We start from the raw sequence: 21,707 nt of genomic DNA on the forward strand, positions 1-21,707 counted from the left end.
TTGGTTGCCCCAGGGTCTTTTAAAAAAAAACCCAATAAATGTGGTTCCCCCTTCCAAAGAAGCAAACCATAAAACAAAGGATAAAAGCAAAAAAAAAAACTGCAGATGGTGGAAATCCAAAACAAAAATAAAAATACCTGGAAAAACTCAGCAGGTCTGGTACCATCTGCGGAGAGGAACAAAGTTAACGTTTCGAGTCCATACGACTCTTCAACAGAACTAAGGAAAAATAGAAGAGAGGTGAAATATAAACTGGTTTAAGGGGGGGTGGGACAGGTAGAGCTTGATAGAGGGCCAGTGATAGGTGGAGATTAACCAAAAGATGTCATAGACAAAAGGACAAAGAGGTGTTGAAGGTGGTGATATTATCTAAGGAATGTGCTAATTAAGGGCAGAAAGCAGGACAAGCAAGGTACAGATAACCCTAGTGGGGGTGGGGTGAGTGAAGGAATCGAAATAGGCTAAAAGGTAGAGATTAGCCTTTTTCGATTCCTTCACCCCACCCCACCCCCACTAGGGCTATCTGTACCTTGCTTGTCCTGCTTTCTGCCCTTAATTAGCACATTCCTTAGATAATATCACCACCTTCAACACCTCTTTGTCCTTTTGTCTATGACATCTTTTGTCTATCTCCACCTATCACTGGCCCTCTATCCAGCTCTACTTGTCCCACCCCCCATTAAACTAGCTTATATTTCACCTCTCTTCTATTTTTACTTAGTTCTGTTGAAGAGTCATACGGATTCGAAACGTTAACTGTGTTCCTCTCCACAGATGAGCCTCTAGATAAAGGGGGAAAAAACATGCCCAACATTGCCCTCATACTGATGGCCACCTTTGTGTGTGGCTGCATCATGCGGTGCGTAGACCCTCAGTACGAAAACATCAAGTGTCACTACGTGCTGAGGTTCTACCTGTCCCCGGTGTTGCGAAGGATGGGTCTGGCCACGCTGCCGCGGAACGCTCCAAGTAGTTGGACCGTGCCGTACCACCTGTCCCTCATGGAAAAATTTATGCAGAGAAACAGCTTTGACCACAAGTCCATCAGGCTGTGGTCGGCACGTAACGTCTTAGAGGCCCTGCGGGAAAAGGAAAGGGTGGATCCTGTGGGATGGTTCCCCGAGCAGACTGTCAAAGTTATTTGGCAGAATGCCTCATCGCCAGAACTTTCCAGCAAGCACCAAGACATAGCTTGGCTGGTGGTAAGAAAGGCCCTCCCCGTCAGATCCTTCCTACACGCCAGGAGTCTCACCCCCTCGGCACATTGCCCTCGAGGTGGCTGTGGTGGGGAAGAGACCGTTGTCCACCTCCTTGTAGATTGTGCCTTTGCAAAGAAGGTCTGGAGAGAGATGCAGTGGTTTCTGTCGAGGTTCATCCCGAGCAGTTCTGTGACACAGGACTCTGTGCTCTACGGGCTGTTCCCAGGGACACACACTGAGACAAACATCAACTGCAGCTGGAGGATCATCAACTCGGTGAAAGACGCTCTTTGGTCTGCCTGAAACTTGTTGGTCTTCCAGTGCAAAGAGTTGTCCCTGACCGAGTGTTGCAGACTGGCACATTCCAAGGTCCAGGACTACGTGCTCAGGGATGCACTAAAGCTTGAGGCAGCCGCCGCAAAGGCGCAATGGGGAAAGGTTGCTATCTAAGACCTTTCTGCCACAGTGCACCGAGAGACTGGAAACTGTTTAAATCCCCTCGGGCTGTACAGCTCAAAATGAATGTCTGCAAATGATTGTAATATTCATTTATTGTATTGATGCATTTTGTGATACATGTTGTAAAAGTTGAACCTGATTGTACTTTTGTGATGGTGATTTTGAAATGGTTTGAAATGTTGTTGATGATATTTTATGAATAAAGAATATTTTTGCAAAAAAAAGTGTTCCTCTCCGCAGATGCTGCCAGACCTGCTGAGTTTTTCCAGGTATTTTTATTTTCATAAAACAAAGGAAACTTATCAAATAAAATAATAATAATAACACCTGTGTCAACTGTGCCTTCCAATGGCCAGTGTGCTGGAGACACAGAGAGAGGTCATGGAATGGGGTGTCTGAGTGGCCCAGACCAGTACTGGCTGAAATAATCAGCTGAAAACACATTTACCCCTCAATCAACATCACTTAAAGACAGATTACTTAGTCATTAATATATTGGCTAGCATCTTTCAGTGTCTAGATGTTGAAAAGGGAATTGGGTAAATATTTGAAGGGAAAATGTTTACAGGGCTATGGGGAAAGAGCAGGGAAGTGGAACAAATTGAATAACTTTTTCAAAGATTCAGCACAGGCACAATAGACCAAATGATCTCCTTCTCTGCTGTAAAATTCTATGATTCTGTGAGACTTCAGTTGTCTTTTCAGCCACTGAATCTAGAGGTTAAAGAAGATTTTTGATTATTTGAGGACACAGACCTTTAATTCCTAACTTCTCCTCACTCTTATATATTGTTCCTCTGGTCACCTGGTGAGGGGGTCAGGAGACCTCTTGCTGAATCTGCTCCTGGATCTGCAGAAACCCCCATCCACATATTCAGGCTGTTATAGGATGAATTGGGGGGGGGGGGGGGGGGGGGCTAATTTGACTGCTTGCCCCTCTTCTGAGGCCATGTGTGCATCTCGGGTGACCTTAGAATATGGATCACGCAGTCTGCCAGTTCACACAAAGTCGTTCCCAAACATTTAAACAATAGACAGGATTTTGCATCACTGACCACCAGCTTATTGTTCAAAATCACACAATTAGCTAAATGAGGATGGAGGGCAAGGTTCTTGCAGTGATGGTTTTGTCCCAGTGGCTTTGGGTTTATTGGCATTCTATTGGACTGGGTTGAGCCATGTGCAGGAGAAAGCTGTGAAAGTAGCAATGGACTGTTGATTTGGACTGACTTCTCTAATCAGTAAAGAGATTGGATAACAAGTCATTTCGTTAGCTATCTCTAATGAAGTGTCAAGAGAGTTCTCTCACTCAGTACAAAAACAGAATTACCTGGAAAAACTCAGCAGGTCTGGCAGCATCGGTGGAGAAGAAATCAGTTAGCGTTTCGAGCCTTCATGGCCCTTCGGCAGAACTGAAGCATAGTTAGGAGAGGGGTGAAATATAAGCTGGTTTAAGGTTGGGGGGTGGGGGGGGCGGAGAGAGAAGTTGAGGGTGTGGTGATTGTGGAGATAAGCAAGCAGTGATAGGAGCAGATAATCAAAAGATGTCACAGACAAAAGGATCAAAGAGGTGTTGAAGGTGGTGATAGTTGTCTAAGAAAAGTGCTAATTAAGAATGGAAGACAGGACACTCAAAGTACAAAGTACTTTGAGTGTCCTGTCTTCCATTCTTAATTAGCACTTTTCTTAGACAAATATCACCACCTTCAACACCTCTTTGATCCTTTTGTCTGTGACATCTTTTGATTATCTGCTCCTATCACTGCTTGCTTATCTCCACAATCACCACACCCTCAACTTCTTTCTCCCCCCCCCCCCCCCCCCCCGCACCCCCCCCTCCCACCCACCTTAAACCAGCTTATATTTCACCCCTCTCCTAACTATGCTTCATTTCTGCCGAAGGGCCATGAAGGCTCGAAACGTTAACTGATTTCTTCTCCACCGATGCTGCCAGACCTGCTGAGTTTTTCCAGGTAATTCTGTTTTTGTTTTGGATTTCCAGCATCCGCAGTAGCTTTTAGCTTTTTGTTTTTATCTCTCACTCAGTAATCACTTCCACTCCACTAGGATAAGACTGATAAGACAGTGATGATGGGAAGGTTGTATATTCTGGAGGAGCAAGTTGTCTGAACAAGATTGACCCTGAAAGAATAACAGTGAATTTGATTCCCCTCCAATTTTCTCTTCTTTCCCTCTTTCCCAATTGACACCCACAGGCAATGGTGAATTACAAAGTCCTGAGTACACTTTTTTTTCATTCATGGGTTGTGGGCTTCGCTGGCTGGGCCAGCATTTATTACCCATCCTTAGTTCCCTTGAGAAGGTGACAGTGAGCTGTCTTCTTGAACTGCTGCAGTCCATGTGGTGTAACAGCACCCATAGTGCTGTTAGGGAGAGAGTTCCAGGATTTTGACCCAGCGACACTGAAGGAACGGTGATATATTTCCAAGTCAAGATGGTGAGTGGCTTGGAGGGGAACTACCAGGCGGTGGTATTCCCTTCTATCTGCTGCCCGTGTCCTTCTAGATGGTAGTGGTCATGGGTTTGGAAGGTGCTGTCCAAGGAATTGCTGCAATGTATCTTGTAGATAGTACACACTGCTGCTACTGTGCATCAGTGGTGGATGTTTGTGGATGTGGTGCCAATCAAACGGGCTGCTTTGTCCTCGACAGTGTCAAGCTTCTTGAGTGTTGTGGAAGCTGCACTCATACAGGCAACTGGAGAGTATTTCGTCACACTCCTGACTTGTGCCTTGTAGATGGTGGACAGGCTTTGGGAAGTCAGGAGGTGAGTTACTCATCACAGGATTCCAAGACCTGCTCTTGTATCCACAGTGTTTATATGGCTAGTCCAGTTCAGTTTCTGGTCAATGGCAGCCCTGAGGATGTTGACAGTGGGGGATTCAGTAATTCTAATGCCATTGAACGTCAAGGGGTGATGGTTAGATTATCTCTTGTTGGAGATGGTCATTGCCTGGCACTTGTGTGGCGTGAATGGTACTTGCCACTTGCCACCCTAAGCCTGGATATTATCCAGGTCTTGCTGCATTTGGACATGGACTGCTTCAGTATCTGAGAAGTCGCGAATGGTGCTGAACATTGTGCATTCATCACTGTACATCCGCACTTCTGGTCAGTGATGAAGCAGCTGAAGGTGGTTGGGCCTAGGACACTAACCTGAGGAACTACTATAGCGATATCCAGGAACTGAGGTGATTGACCTCCAACGATGGTGTTTATTGGGTGTACTCCGGAACTCACCCTGGGTGTACAGTGTGCGAATGTTACTTGCCAACTTGTCAGCCTAAGCCCTGATATTGTCTGGGTCTTGCTGCATTTGAACCTGGGTTGCTTCAGTTTCTGAGGAGTTGTGTATGGTGCTGAACATCCCCGCTTCTGACCTTATGATGGAAGGAAGGTCATTGATGAAGCAGCTGAAGATGGTCGGGCCGAGGACACTACCCTGAGGAACTCCTGCAGTGATGTCCTGGAGCTGAGATGACTGACCTCCAACAACCACAACCATTGTCCTTTGTGCTAGGTGTTATGACACAGCAGTTGGTAAAGGCTGTTATGTAAAATCCCAGAGGGAAACTTTAAACAACTGTCATAACCTATATTTTCAATTCAATTTGAGATGCAACAGTGCACACAGTGTGTTACACAGTGAGAGCTGGGTGTACTCAACAGTGTGTTACACAGAGAGAGCTGTGTGTACTGAACAGTGTGTTACACAGAGAGAGCTGTGTGTACTGAACAGTGTGTTACACAGAGAGAGCTGGGTGTACTGAACAGTGTGTTACACAGAGAGAGCTGTGTGTACTGAACAGTGTGTTACACAGAGAGAGCTGTGTGCACTGAACAGTGTGTTACACAGAGAGAGCTGGGTGTACTGAACAGTGTGTTACACAGAGAGAGCTGTGTGTACTGAACAGTGTGTTACACAGAGAGAGCTGGGTGTACTGAACAGTGTGTTACACAGAGAAAGCTGGGTGTACTGAACAGTGTGTTACGCAGTGAGAGCTGTGTGTACTGAACAGTGTGTTACACAGAGAGCTGTGTGTACTGAACAGTGTGTTACACAGAGAGAGCTGGGTGTACTGAACAGTGTGTTACACAGAGAGAGCTGGGTGTACTGAACAGTTTGTTACACAGAGAGAGCTGGGTGTACTGAATAGTGTGTTACACAGTGAGAGTTAGGTGTATTGAACAGTGTGTTACACACTGAGACCTGTGTGTACTGAACAGTGTGTTACACAGAGAGAGCTGTGTGTACTGAACACTGTGTTACACAGAGAGAGCTGTGTGTACTGAACAGTGTGTTACACAGTGAGAGTTAGGTGTACTGAACAGTGTGTTACACACTGAGACCTGTGTGTACTGAACAGTGTATTACACAGATAGAGCTGTGTGTACTGAACACTGTGTTACACAGTGAGACCTGTGTGTACTGAACAGCGTGTTACACAGAGAGAGCTGTGTGTACTGAACACTGTGTTACACAGAGAGAGCTGGGTGTAATGAACAGTGTGTAAGACAGAGAGAGCTGTGTGTACTGAACACTGTGTTACACAGAGAGAACTGGGTGTACTGAACACTGTGTTACACAGAGAGAGCTGTGTGTACTGAACAGTGTGTAAGACAGAGAGAGCTGGGTGTACTGAACACTGTGTTATACAGAGAGAACTGGGTGTACTGAACACTGTGTTACACAGAGAGAGCTGTGTGTACTGAACACTGTGTTACACAGAGAGCTGGGTGTACTGAACACTGTGTTACACAGAGAGAGCTGGGTGTAATGAACAGTGTGTTACACAGAGAGAGCTGGGTGTACTGAACACTGTTACACAGGGAGAGCTGGGTGTAATGAACAGTGTGTTACACAGAGAGAGCTGGGTGTAATGAACAGTGTGTTACACAGAGAGAGCTGTGTGTACTGAACAGTGTGTTACACAGTGAGAGCTGTGTGTACTGAACAGTGTGTAAGACAGAGAGAGCTGGGTGTACTGAACAGTGTGTTACACTGAGAGAGCTGTGTGTACTGAACAGTGTGTTACACAGAGAGAGCAGGGTGTACTGAACAGTGTGTTACACAGAGAGCTGGGTGTAATGAACAGTGTGTTACACAGAGAGAGCTGGGTGTAATGAACAGTGTGTTACACAGAGAGAGCTGGGTGTAATGAACAGTGTGTTACACAGAGAGAGCTGGGTGTAATGAACAGTGTGTTACACAGAGAGAGCTGGGTGTACTGAACAGTGTGTTACACAGAGAGAGCTGTGTGTACTGAACAGTGTGTTACACAGAGAGAGCTGTGTGTACTGAACAGTGTGTTACACAGAGAGAGCTGTGTGTACTGAACAGTGTGTTACACAGAGAGAGCAGGGTGTACTGAACAGTGTGTTACACAGAGAGCTGGGTGTAATGAACAGTGTGTTACACAGAGAGAGCTGGGTGTACTGAACAGTGTGTTACACAGAGAGAGCTGGGTGTAATGAACAGTGTGTTACACAGAGAGAGCTGGGTGTAATGAACAGTGTGTTACACAGAGAGAGCTGGGTGTACTGAACAGTGTGTTACACAGAGAGAGCTGTGTGTACTGAACAGTGTGTTACACAGAGAGAGCTGTGTGTACTGAACAGTGTGTTACACAGAGAGAGCTGTGTGTACTGAACAGTGTGTTACACAGAGAGAGCTGGGTGTAATGAACAGTGTGTTACACAGAGAGAGCTGTGTGTACTGAACAGTGTGTTACACAGAGAGAGCTGTGTGTACTGAACAGTGTGTTACACAGAGAGCTGTGTGTACTGAACAGTGTGTTACACAGAGAGAGCTGTGTGTATTGAACAGTGTGTTACACAGAGAGAGCTGTGTGTACTGAACAGTGTGTTACACAGAGAGCTGGGTGTACTGAACAGTGTGTTACACAGAGAGAGCTGTGTGTACTGAACAGTGTGTTACACAGAGAGATCTGGGTGTACGGAACACTGTGTTACACAGAGAGAACTGTGTGTACAGAACACTGTGTTACACAGAGAGAACTGTGTGTACTGAACAGTGTGTTACACAGAGAGAGCTGGGTGTACTGAACAGTGTGTTACACAGAGAGAGCTGGGTGTAATGAACAGTGTGTTACACAGAGAGAGCTGTGTGTACTCAACATTGTGTTACACAGAGAGAGCTGGGTGTAATGAACAGTGTGTTACACAGAGAGAGCTGTGTGTACTGAACAGTGTGTTACACAGAGAGAGCTGTGTGTACTGAACAGTGTGTTACACAGAGAGAGCTGTGTGTACTGAACAGTGTGTTACACAGTGAGAACTGTGTGTACTGAACATTGTGTTACAGGGAGAGCTGTGTGTACTGAACAGTGTGTTACACAGAGAGAGCTGTGTGTACTGAACAGTGTTACACAGAGAGAGCTGGGTGTACTGAACACTGTGTTACAGGGAGAGCTGTGTGTACTGAACACTGTGTTACACAGAGAGAGCTGGGTGTACTGAACACTGTGTTACAGAGAGAGAGCTGTGTGTACTGAACAGTGTGTTACACAGAGAGAGCTGTGTGTACTGAACATTGTGTTACACAGAGAGAGCTGGGTGTAATGAACAGTGTGTTACACAGAGAGAGCTGGGTGTAATGAACAGTGTGTTACACAGAGAGAGCTGTGTGTACTGAACAGTGTGTTACACAGTGAGAACTGTGTGTACTGAACATTGTGTTACAGGGAGAGCTGTGTGTACTGAACAGTGTGTTACACAGAGAGAGCTGTGTGTACTGAACAGTGTTACACAGAGAGAGCTGGGTGTACTGAACACTGTGTTACAGGGAGAGCTGTGTGTACTGAACACTGTGTTACACAAAGAGAGCTGTGTGTACTGAACAGTGTGTTACACAGAGAGAGCTGTGTGTACTGAACTGTGTGTACTGAACATTATGTTACAGGGAGAGCTGTGTGTACTGAACAGTGTGTTACACAGAGAGAGCTGTGTGTACTGAACAGTGTTACACAGAGAGAGCTGGGTGTACTGAACACCGTGTTACAGGGAGAGCTGTGTGTACTGAACACTGTGTTACACAGAGAGAGCTGGGTGTACTGAACACTGTGTTACACAGAGACAGCTGTGTGTACTGAACAGTGTGTTACACAGAGAGAGCTGTGTGTACTGAACAGTGTGTTACACAGAGAGAGCTGGGTGTACTGAACACTGTGTTACACAGAGAGAGCTGTGTGTAATGAACAGTGTGTTGCACAGAGAGAGCTGGGTGTACTGAACAGTGTGTTGCACAGAGAGAGCTGGGTGTACTGAACACTGTGTTATACAGAGAGAACTGGGTGTACTGAACACTGTGTTACACAGAGAGAGCTGTGTGTACTGAACACTGTGTTACACAGAGAGCTGGGTGTACTGAACACTGTGTTACACAGAGAGAGCTGGGTGTACGGAACACTGTGTTACACAGAGAGAACTGTGTGTACTGAACAGTGTGTTACACAGAGAGCTGTGTGTACTGAACAGTGTGTTACACTGAGAGAGCTGTGTGTACTGAACAGTGTGTTACACAGAGAGAGCTGTGTGTACTGAACAGTGTGTTACACAGAGAGAACTGTGTGTACTGAACAGTGTGTTACACAGAGAGCTGTGTGTACTGAACAGTGTGTTACACTGAGAGAGCTGTGTGTACTGAACAGTGTGTTACACAGAGAGAGCTGTGTGTAATGAACAGTGTGTTACACAGTGAGAACTGTGTGTACTGAACATTATGTTACAGGGAGAGCTGTGTGTACTGAACAGTGTGTTACACAGATAGCTGGGTGTAATGAACAGTGTGTTACACAGAGAGAGCTGGGTGTAATGAACAGTGTGTTACACAGAGAGAGCTGTGTGCACTGAACAGTGTGTTACACAGAGAGAGCTGTGTGTACTGAACAGTGTGTTACACAGAGAGCTGTGTGTACTGAACAGTGTGTTACACTGAGAGAGCTGTGTGTACTGAACACCGTGTCACACAGAGAGAGCTGGGTGTACTGAACACTGTGTTACAGAGAGAGAGCTGTGTGTACTGAACAGTGTGTTACACAGAGAGAGCTGTGTGTACTGAACATTGTGTTACAAAGAGAGACCTGGGTGTAATGAACAGTGTGTTACACAGAGAGAGCTGGGTGTAATGAACAGTGTGTTACACAGAGAGAGCTGTGTGTACTGAACAGTGTGTTACACAGAGAGAGCTGTGTGTACTGAACAGTGTGTTACACAGTGAGAACTGTGTGTACTGAACATTGTGTTACAGGGAGAGCTGTGTGTACTGAACAGTGTGTTACACAGAGAGAGCTGTGTGTACTGAACAGTGTTACACAGAGAGAGCTGGGTGTACTGAACACTGTGTTACAGGGAGAGCTGTGTGTACTGAACACTGTGTTACACAAAGAGAGCTGTGTGTACTGAACAGTGTGTTACACAGAGAGAGCTGTGTGTACTGAACATTGTGTTACACAGTGAGAACTGTGTGTACTGAACATTATGTTACAGGGAGAGCTGTGTGTACTGAACAGTGTGTTACACAGAGAGAGCTGTGTGTACTGAACAGTGTTACACAGAGAGAGCTGTGTGTACTGAACACTGTGTTACAGGGAGAGCTGTGTGTACTGAACACTGTGTTACACAGAGAGAACTGGGTGTACTGAACACTGTGTTACACAGAGAGAGCTGGGTGTACTGAACAGTGTGTTACACAGAGAGAGCTGGGTGTACTGAACAGTGTGTTACACAGAGAGAGCTGGGTGTACTGAACACTATGTTACACAGAGAGAGCTGTGTGTAATGAACAGTGTGTTGCACAGAGAGAGCTGGGTGTACTGAACAGTGTGTTGCACAGAGAGAGCTGGGTGTACTGAACACTGTGTTATACAGAGAGAACTGGGTGTACTGAACACTGTGTTACACAGAGAGAGCTGTGTGTACTGAACACTGTGTTACACAGAGAGCTGGGTGTACTGAACACTGTGTTACACAGAGAGAGCTGGGTGTAATGAACAGTGTGTTACACAGAGAGAGCTGGGTGTACTGAACACTGTTACACAGAGAGAGCTGGGTGTAATGAACAGTGTGTAACACAGAGAGAGCTGGGTGTAATGAACAGTGTGTTACACAGAGAGAGCTGGGTGTAATGAACAATGTGTTACACAGAGAGAGCTGTGTGTACTGAACAGTGTGTTACACAGTGAGAGCTGTGTGTACTGAACAGTGTGTAAGACAGAGAGAGCTGGGTGTACTGAACAGTGTGTTACACAGAGAGAGCTGTGTGTACTGAACAGTGTGTTACACAGAGAGAGCAGGGTGTACTGAACAGTGTGTTACACAGAGAGCTGGGTGTAATGAACAGTGTGTTACACAGAGAGAGCTGGGTGTAATGAACAGTGTGTTACACAGAGAGAGCTGGGTGTAATGAACAGTGTGTTGCACAGAGAGAGCTGGGTGTAATGAACAGTGTGTTACACAGAGAGAGCTGGGTGTAATGAACAGTGTGTACTGAACAGTGTGTTACACAGAGAGAGCTGGGTGTACTCAACAGTGTGTTACACAGAGAGAGCTGTGTGTACTGAACAGTGTGTTACACAGAGAGAGCTGTGTGTACTGAACAGTGTGTTACACAGAGAGAGCTGTGTGTACTGAACAGTGTGTTACACAGAGAGAGCTGGGTGTAATGAACAGTGTGTTACACAGAGAGAGCTGTGTGTACTGAACAGTGTGTTACACAGAGAGAGCTGTGTGTACTGAACAGTGTGTTACACAGAGAGCTGTGTGTACTGAACAGTGTGTTACACAGAGAGAGCTGTGTGTACTGAACAGTGTGTTACACAGAGAGAGCTGTGTGTACTGAACAGTGTGTTACACAGAGAGCTGGGTGTACTGAACAGTGTGTTACACAGAGAGAGCTGTGTGTACTGAACAGTGTGTTACACAGAGAGATCTGGGTGTACGGAACACTGTGCTACACAGAGAGAACTGTGTGTACGGAACACTGTGTTACACAGAGAGAACTGTGTGTACTGAACAGTGTGTTACACAGAGAGAGCTGGGTGTACTGAACAGTGTGTTACACAGAGAGAGCTGGGTGTAATGAACAGTGTGTTACACAGAGAGAGCTGTGTGTACTGAACAGTGTGTTACACAGAGAGAGCTGTGTGTACTCAACATTGTGTTACACAGAGAGAGCTGGGTGTAATGAACAGTGTGTTACACAGAGAGAGCTGTGTGTACTGAACAGTGTGTTACACAGAGAGAGCTGGGTGTACTGAACAGTGTGTTACACAGAGAGAGCTGTGTGTACTGAACAGTGTGTTACACAGTGAGAACTGTGTGTACTGAACATTGTGTTACAGGGAGAGCTGTGTGTACTGAACAGTGTGTTACACAGAGAGAGCTGTGTGTACTGAACAGTGTTACACAGAGAGAGCTGGGTGTACTGAACACTGTGTTACAGGGAGAGCTGTGTGTACTGAACACTGTGTCACACAGAGAGAGCTGGGTGTACTGAACACTGTGTTACACAGAGAGAGCTGTGTGTACTGAACATTGTGTTACACAGAGAGAGCTGGGTGTAATGAACAGTGTGTTACACAGAGAGAGCTGGGTGTAATGAACAGTGTGTTACACAGAGAGTGCTGTGTGTACTGAACACTGTGTCACACAGAGAGAGCTGGGTGTACTGAACACTGTGTTACACAGAGAGAGCTGTGTGTACTGAACATTGTGTTACACAGAGAGAGCTGGGTGTAATGAACAGTTTGTTACACAGAGAGAGCTGGGTGTAATGAACAGTGTGTTACACAGAGAGTGCTGTGTGTACTGAACAGTGTGTTACACAGTGAGAACTGTGTGTACTGAACATTGTGTTACAGGGAGAGCTGTGTGTACTGAACAGTGTGTTACACAGAGAGAGCTGTGTGTACTGAACAGTGTTATACAGAGAGAGCTGGGTGTACTGAACACTGTGTTACAGGGAGAGCTGTGTGTACTGAACACTGTGTTACACAAAGAGAGCTGTGTGTACTGAACAGTGTGTTACACAGAGAGAGCTGTGTGTACTGAACAGTGTGTTACACAGAGAGAGCTGTGTGTACTGAACATTGTGTTACACAGAGAGAGCTGGGTGTAATGAACAGTGTGTTACACAGAGAGAGCTGGGTGTAATGAACAGTGTGTTACACAGAGAGTGCTGTGTGTACTGAACAGTGTGTTACACAGAGAGAGCTGTGTGTACTGAACAGTGTGTTACACAGTGAGAACTGTGTGTACTGAACATTGTGTTACAGGGAGAGCTGTGTGTACTGAACAGTGTGTTACACAGAGAGAGCTGTGTGTACTGAACAGTGTTACACAAAGAGAGCTGTGTGTACTGAACAGTGTGTTACACAGAGAGAGCTGTGTGTACTGAACTGTGTGTACTGAACATTATGTTACAGGGAGAGCTGTGTGTACTGAACAGTGTGTTACACAGAGAGAGCTGTGTGTACTGAACAGTGTGTTACACAGAGAGAGCTGGGTGTACTGAACACTGTGTTGCACAGAGAGAGCTGGGTGTAATGAACAGTGTGTTACACAGAGAGAGCTGGGTGTACTGAACACTGTTACACAGAGAGAGCTGGGTGTAATGAACAGTGTGTTACACAGAGAGAGCTGGGTGTAATGAACAGTGTGTTACACAGTGAGAACTGTGTGTACTGAACATTATGTTACAGGGAGAGCTGTGTGTACTGAACAGTGTGTTACACAGAGAGCTGGGTGTAATGAACAGTGTGTTACACAGAGAGAGCTGGGTGTAATGAACAGTGTGTTACACAGTGAGAACTGTGTGTACTGAACATTATGTTACAGGGAGAGCTGTGTGTACTGAACAGTGTGTTACACAGATAGCTGGGTGTAATGAACAGTGTGTTACACAGAGAGAGCTGTGTGTACTGAACAGTGTGTTACACAGAGAGAGCTGTGTGTACTGAACAGTGTGTTACACAGAGAGCTGTGTGTACTGAACAGTGTGTTACACTGAGAGAGCTGTGTGTACTGAACAGTGTGTTACACAGAGAGAGCTGTGTGTACTGAACAGTGTGTTACACAGAGAGCTGGGTGTACTGAACAGTGTGTTACACAGAGAGAGCTGTGTGTACTCAACATTGTGTTACACAGAGAGAGCTGGGTGTAATGAACAGTGTGTTACACAGAGAGAGCTGTGTGTACTGAACAGTGTGTTACACAGAGAGAGCTGTGTGTACTGAACAGTGTGTTACACAGAGAGAGCTGTGTGTACTGAACAGTGTGTTACACAGTGAGAACTGTGTGTACTGAACATTGTGTCACAGGGAGAGCTGTGTGTACTGAACAGTGTGTTACACAGAGAGAGCTGTGTGTACTGAACAGTGTTACACAGAGAGAGCTGGGTGTACTGAACACTGTGTTACAGGGAGAGCTGTGTGTACTGAACACCGTGTCACACAGAGAGAGCTGGGTGTACTGAACACTGTGTTACAGAGAGAGAGCTGTGTGTACTGAACAGTGTGTTACACAGAGAGAGCTGTGTGTACTGAACATTGTGTTACAAAGAGAGACCTGGGTGTAATGAACAGTGTGTTACACAGAGAGAGCTGGGTGTAATGAACAGTGTGTTACACAGAGAGAGCTGTGTGTACTGAACAGTGTGTTACACAGAGAGAGCTGTGTGTACTGAACAGTGTGTTACACAGTGAGAACTGTGTGTACTGAACATTGTGTTACAGGGAGAGCTGTGTGTACTGAACAGTGTGTTACACAGAGAGAGCTGTGTGTACTGAACAGTGTTACACAGAGAGAGCTGGGTGTACTGAACACTGTGTTACAGGGAGAGCTGTGTGTACTGAACACTGTGTTACACAAAGAGAGCTGTGTGTACTGAACAGTGTGTTACACAGAGAGAGCTGTGTGTACTGAACAGTGTGTTACACAGTGAGAACTGTGTGTACTGAACATTATGTTACAGGGAGAGCTGTGTGTACTGAACAGTGTTACACAGAGAGAGCTGGGTGTACTGAACACTGTGTTACAGGGAGAGCTGTGTGTACTGAACACTGTGTTACACAGAGAGAACTGGGTGTACTGAACACTGTGTTACACAGAGAGAGCTGGGTGTACTGAACAGTGTGTTACACAGAGAGAGCTGTGTGTACTGAACAGTGTGTTACACAGAGAGAGCTGGGTGTACTGAACACTATGTTACACAGAGAGAGCTGTGTGTAATGAACAGTGTGTTGCACAGAGAGAGCTGGGTGTACTGAACAGTGTGTTGCACAGAGAGAGCTGGGTGTACTGAACACTGTTACACAGAGAGAGCTGGGTGTACTGAACAGTGTGTTACACAGAGAGAGCTGTGTGTACTGAACAGTGTGTTACACAGAGAGAGCTGGGTGTACTGAACACTGTGTTGCACAGAGAGAGCTGGGTGTACTGAACACTGTGTTACACAGAGAGAGCTGGGTGTAATGAACAGTGTGTTACACAGAGAGAGCTGGGTGTACTGAACACTGTTACACAGAGAGAGCTGGGTGTAATGAACAGTGTGTTACACAGAGAGAGCTGGGTGTAATGAACAGTGTGTTACACAGAGAGAGCTGTGTGTACTGAACAGTGTGTTACACAGTGAGAGCTGTGTGTACTGAACAGTGTGTAAGACAGAGAGAGCTGGGTGTACTGAACAGTGTGTTACACAGAGAGAGCTGTGTGTACTGAACAGTGTGTTACACAGAGAGAGCAGGGTGTACTGAACAGTGTGTTACACAGAGAGCTGGGTGTAAAGAACAGTGTGTTACACAGAGAGAGCTGGGTGTAATGAACAGTGTGTTACACAGAGAGAGCTGGGTGTAATGAACAGTGTGTTACACAGAGAGAGCTGGGTGTAATGAACAGTGTGTTACACAGAGAGAGCTGGGTGTAATGAACAGTGTGTACTGAACAGTGTGTTACACAGAGAGAGCTGGGTGTAATGAACAGTGTGTTACACAGAGAGAGCTGGGTGTACTGAACAGTGTGTTACACAGAGAGAGCTGGGTGTAATGAACAGTGTGTTACACAGAGAGAGCTGTGTGTACTGAACAGTGTGTTACACAGAGAGAGCTGTGTGTACTGAACAGTGTGTTACACAGAGAGAGCTGTGTGTACTGAACAGTGTGTTACACAGAGAGAGCTGTGTGTACTGAACAGTGTGTTACACAGAGAGCTGGGTGTACTGAACAGTGTGTTACACAGAGAGAGCTGTGTGTACTGAACAGTGTGTTACACAGAGAGAGCTGGGCGTAATGAACAGTGTGTTACACAGAGAGAACTGGGTGTACGGAACACTGTGTTACACAGAGAGAGCTGTGTGTACTGAACAGTGTGTTACACAGAGAGCTGTGTGTACTGAACAGTGTGTTACACAGAGAGAGCTGTGTGTACTGAACATTGTGTTACACAGAGAGAGCTGGGTGTAATGAACAGTGTGTTACACAGAGAGAGCTGGGTGTAATGAACAGTGTGTTACACAGAGAGAGCTGTGTGTACTGAACAGTGTGTTACACAGAGAGAGCTGTGTGTACTGAACAGTGTGTTACACAGTGAGAACTGTGTGTACTGAACATTGTGTTACAGGGAGAGCTGTGTGTACTGAACAGTGTGTTACACAGAGAGAGCTGTGTGTACTGAACAGTGTTACACAGAGAGAGCTGGGTGTACTGAACACTGTGTTACAGGGAGAGCTGTGTGTACTGAACACTGTGTTACACAAAGAGAGCTGTGTGTACTGAACAGTGTGTTACACAGAGAGAGCTGTGTGTATTGAACAGTGTGTTACACAGTGAGAACTGTGTGTACTGAACATTATGTTACAGGGAGAGCTGTGTGTACTGAACAGTGTGTTTCACAGAGAGAGCTGTGTGTACTGAACAGTGTTACACAGAGAGAGCTGGGTGTACTGAACAGTGTGTTACAGGGAGAGCTGTGTGTACTGAACACTGTGTTACACAGAGAGAGCTGGGTGTACTGAACACTGTGTTACACAGAGAGAGCTGGGTGTACTGAACAGTGTGTTACACAGAGAGAGCTGTGTGTAATGAACAGTGTGTTGCACAGAGAGAGCTGGGTGTACTGAACAGTGTGTTGCACAGAGAGAGCTGGGTGTACTGAACACTGTGTTACACAGAGAGAGCTGCGTGTAATGAACAGTGTGGGACGAGCTATGTATATTGAACAGTGTGTTATACAGAGAGAGCTGTGTGTACTGAACAGTGTGTTACACTGAGAGAGCTGTGTGTATTGAACACTGTGTTACACAGAGAGAGCTGTGTGTACTGAATACTGCATTACACAGAGAGAGCTGTGTGTATTGAACACTGTGACAGGGAGAGCTGGGTGTATTGAACAGCGTGTTATACAGGTAGAGCTGTGTGTACTGAACAGTATGTCACACAGGGAGAGCTGTGTGTACTGAACAATGTGTTACACAGGTCAGATTGCCTGAAGGTGCTGGGGATATGGTTCGGAGGGACAAGGGCATGCGTCAGAAACTGGAAGGAGCAAGTAGCCCTGGTGAAAAGCAAAACTGGGCATGTGGGAGCAACGCTCCCTCTCCATTGTGGGTAAGAAACTGGTCATCTGGTCTGAGGCACTCTCAATGTTACTGTACATGGTCTGGCCCATTCCTCACTCCTGCACTGTGGTGATCACCTGAGCCATCTTCCGCTTTAACTGGAGGTTGAAAATGGATCGTGTCCGCAGGGGCACGATATACAAACCACTAGATAAAGGGGAAAAAAAACGTGCCCAACATCGCCCTCATACTGATGGCCACCTTTGTGTGTGGCTGAATCAAGCTGTACATAAACCCTTGGTACCATGTGTCACTACGTGCTGAGGTTCTACCTGTCCCCGGTGTTACGAAGGATGGGTCTGGCCATGCTGCCACGGAACGCTCCAAGTAGTTGGACCGTGCCGTACCACCTTTCCCTCATGGAAAAATTTATGCAGAGAAACACTTTTGACGACAAGTCCATTAGGCAGTGGTCGGCACATAATGTCCTAGAGGCCCTGTTCCCTGAGCAGACTGTCAAAGTCGTTTGGCAGAATGCCTCATCGCCAGAACTTTCCAACAAGCACCAAGACGTAGTTTGGTTGGTGGTGAGAAAGGCCCTCCCCGTCAGAACCTTCCTACATGCCAGGAGTCTCACCCCCTCTGCACGTTGCCCTCCAGGTGGCTGTGGTGGGGAAGAGACCGTTGTTCACCTCCTGGTGGATTGTGCCTTTGCAAAGTAGGTCTGGAGAGAGATGCAGCAGTTTTTGTCGAGGTTCATCCGAGCACTTCTGTGACACAGGATTCTGTGCTCTATGGGCTGTTCCTAGGGACACACACCGAGACAAACATCAACTGCAGCTGGAGGATCAACAACTGGGGAAAGATGCTCTTTGGTCTATCGGAAATTTGTTGGTCTTCCAGTGCAAAGAGTTGTCCCTAACCGAGTGTTGCAGACATGCACATTCCAAGGCCCAATACTATGTGCTGAGGGATGCACTAAAGCTTGGGGCAGCCGCTGCAGAGACGCAATGGGGAAAGGTCGCTGTGTAAGGCCTTTCAGCCAGAGTGCACCAAGGGGCTAGGAACTGCCAGGAGATTGCCATCTCCCCAGCAAGAAACTTCGCAACTTCGTAAATTACATGTACCACAATTGTCCAGAAGCACCTCAGATTGCAACATGATCTATGTAAACAAATTAAATACCATTGCACTGTCTGACTGTCTGCTATGATCATTTTGAAATGTCTGTAATGTTCCTCGATCGTATTGAAGCTCCTATGTGGAAAACTACCTCGCTCTTCTTGTCCCAACACCCCCCCCTTAAACCAGCTTATATTTCACCCCTTTTCTATTTTTACTTGGTTCTGTTGAAGGGTCATGAGGACTCGAAATGTCGACTGTGCTCCTCTCCACCGATGCTGCCAGACCTGCTGAGTTTTTCCAGGTACTTTTGTTTTTGTTTTTGTTTTGAATATTATTGCACCTTCTGGTGATGCCCAATTTGAAATGCTTTGTAAAGTTCTTGCAGATATTTTATGAATGAAGTATATTTTTGCAAAAAAAAGACAGAGAGCTGTGTGTGCAAACCAGTGTGTTACACAGGGAGAGCTGTGAGTGTGTGTTACACAGGGAGAGCTGTGTGTGCAAACCAATGTGTTACACAGGGAGAGCTGTGTGAGTGTGTTACACAGGGAGAGCTGTGTGAGTGTGTTACACAGGGAGAGCTGTGAGTGTGTTACACAGGGAGAGCTGTGTGAGTGTGTTACACAGGGAGAGCTGTGTGAGTGTGTGTGACACAGGGAGAGCTGTGTGAGTGTGTTACACAGGGAGAGCTGTGTGAGTGTGTTACACAGGGAGAGCTGTGTGAGTGTGTGTGACACAGGGAGAGCTGTGTGAGTGTGTTACACAGGGAGAGCTGTGTGAGTGTGTTACACAGGGAGAGCTGTGAGAGTGTGTTACACAGGGAGAGCTGTGAGAGTGTGTTACACAGGGAGAGCTGTGTGAGTGTGTTACACATGGAGATCTGTGTGAGTGTGTTACACAGGGAGAGCTGTGTGAGTGTGTTACACAGGGAGAGCTGTGTGAGTGTGTGTTACACAGGGAGAGCTGTGTGAGTGTGTGTTACACAGGGAGAGCTGTGTGAGTGTGTTACACAGGGAGAGCTGTGTGAGTGTGTTACACAGGGAGAGCTGTGTGTGTGTTACACAGGGAGAGCTGTGAGTGTGTGTTACACAGGGAGAGCTGTGCGAATGTGTTACACAGGGAGAGCTGTGAGTGTGTGTTACACAGGGAGAGCTGTGAGTGTGTGTTACACAGGGAGAGCTGTGAGTGTGTGTTACACAGGGAGAGCTGTGCGAATGTGTTACACAGGGAGAGCTGTGAGTGTGTGTTACACAGGGAGAGCTGTGTGAGTGTGTGTTACACAGGGAGAGCTGTGTGAGTGTGTGTTACACAGGGAGAGCTGTGTGTATGTGTTACACAGGAAGAGCTGAGAGTGTGTGTTACACAGGAAGAGCTGTGTGAGTGTGTTACACAGGGAGAGCTGTGTGAGTGTGTTACACAGGGAGAGCTGTGAGTGTGTGTTACACAGGAAGAGCTGTGTGAGTGTGTTACACAGGGAGAGCTGTGAGTGTGTGTTACACAGGGAGAGATGTGTGAGTGTGTTACACAGGGAGAGCTGTGTGAGTGTGTTACACAGGGAGAGCTGTGTGAGTGTGTGTTACACAGGGAGAGCTGTGAGTGTGTGTTACACAGGAAGAGCTGTGTGAGTGTGTTACACAGGGAGAGCTGTGTGAGTGTGTTACACAGGGAGAGCTGAGTGTGTGTTACACAGGAAGAGCTGTGTGAGTGTGTTACACAGGGAGAGCTGTGTGAGTGTGTTACACAGGGAGAGCTGTGTGAGTGTGTTACACGGAGAGCTGTGAGTGTATTACACAGGGAGAGCTGTGTGAGTGTGTTACACAGGGAGAGCTGTGTGAGTGTGTTACACAGGGAGAGCTGTGTGAGTGTGTTACATGGAGAGCTGTGAGTGTATTACACAGGGAGAGCTGTGTGAGTGTGTTACACAGGGAGAGCTGTGAGTGTGTGTTACACAGGGAGAGCTGTGTGAGTGTGTGACACAGGGAGAGCTGTGCGAATGTGTTACACAGGGAGAGCTGTGAGTGTGTGTTACACAGGGAGAGCTGTGAGTGTGTGTTACACAGGGAGAGCTGTGAGTGTGTGTTACACAGGGAGAGCTGTGAGTGTGTGTTACACAGGGAGAGCTGTGAGTGTGCGTGACACAGGGAAAGCTGTGAGTGTGCGTGACACAGGGAGAGCTGTGTGAGTGTGTTACATGGAGAGAGCTGTGAGTGTGTGTTACACGGGGAGAGCTGTGTGAGTGTGTTACACAGGGAGAGCTGTGTGAGTGTGTTACACAGGGAGAGCTGTGTGAGTGTGTGACACAGGGAGAGCTGTGTGAGTGTGTTACACAGGGAGAGCTGTGTGAATGTGTTATACAGGAAGAGCTGTGTGAGTGTGTTACACAGGGAGAGCTGTGAGTGTGTGTGACACAGGGAGAGCTGTGTGAGTGTGTTACACAGGGAGAGCTGTGTGAATGTGTTATACAGGAAGAGCTGTGTGAGTGTGTTACACAGGGAGAGCTGTGAGTGTGTGTGACACAGGGAGAGCTGTGTGAGTGTGTTACACAGGGAGAGCTGTGTGAGTGTGTTACACAGGGAGAGCTGTGAGTGTGTGAGACACAGGGAGAGCTGTGTGAGTGTGTTACACAGGGAGAGCTGTGTGAGTGTGTGACAGAGAGAGCTGCGTGTCAGGACAGTAGATCCAGCCCACATCTCAGAAAACAGTGCAGAACGTTCTAACAGCTTGTTATGTAATAAAACCGGTTTGTAAGCCAAACATAGGAACTAAGACTACAACGATACAGAGCTATGTGGGGAGAGAAGTTTGTAATACGTGGAGAGAGTGACACTCACTCACCTAATGCCCTATTTTCTATGGTGAGAGTTTTATTTTTGATCTGGTGCTGTTCTTTGCCAGTTTTGTTTTCCATTTTCTGGAGCTGATGCTCAATGTTACTGGGCAGTGGAACGGGTTGCAGAGCATCACCTCCACCTCACATAAACTGAGCATTTGGCCAGGAGAGGACCACACTGTCCTCCCCCTCCCCTATTGCTGATGTTCGACATTCCTCTGAGCAGCTGTAGCCCCCGCAGCAGTCAGCAGATAAGGCAGAAATTAATGAATGATTCTGTAGGAACAGGAAGAGGCCATTCAGCCCCTTGAACCTGTTCTGTCATTCAATTACATCATGGCTTCTCTTCTTATTCACCTTGGTTCTGTAACGTTTAATCGGTTTACCCAACGAAAATCTACTGATCTCAGCTGTGACACTGCAAACAATGGAGCAGGAACGCATTAGAAAAATTAATCAAGAGGGAGAAAATGGTTCATGATCCTCCCAAGGAACTTTCCCTG

The sequence above is a fragment of the Cetorhinus maximus genome, chromosome 28, assembly GCF_964194155.1.
Source record: "Cetorhinus maximus chromosome 28, sCetMax3.hap1.1, whole genome shotgun sequence".
NCBI classification, from domain to species: Eukaryota; Metazoa; Chordata; class Chondrichthyes; order Lamniformes; family Cetorhinidae; genus Cetorhinus; species Cetorhinus maximus.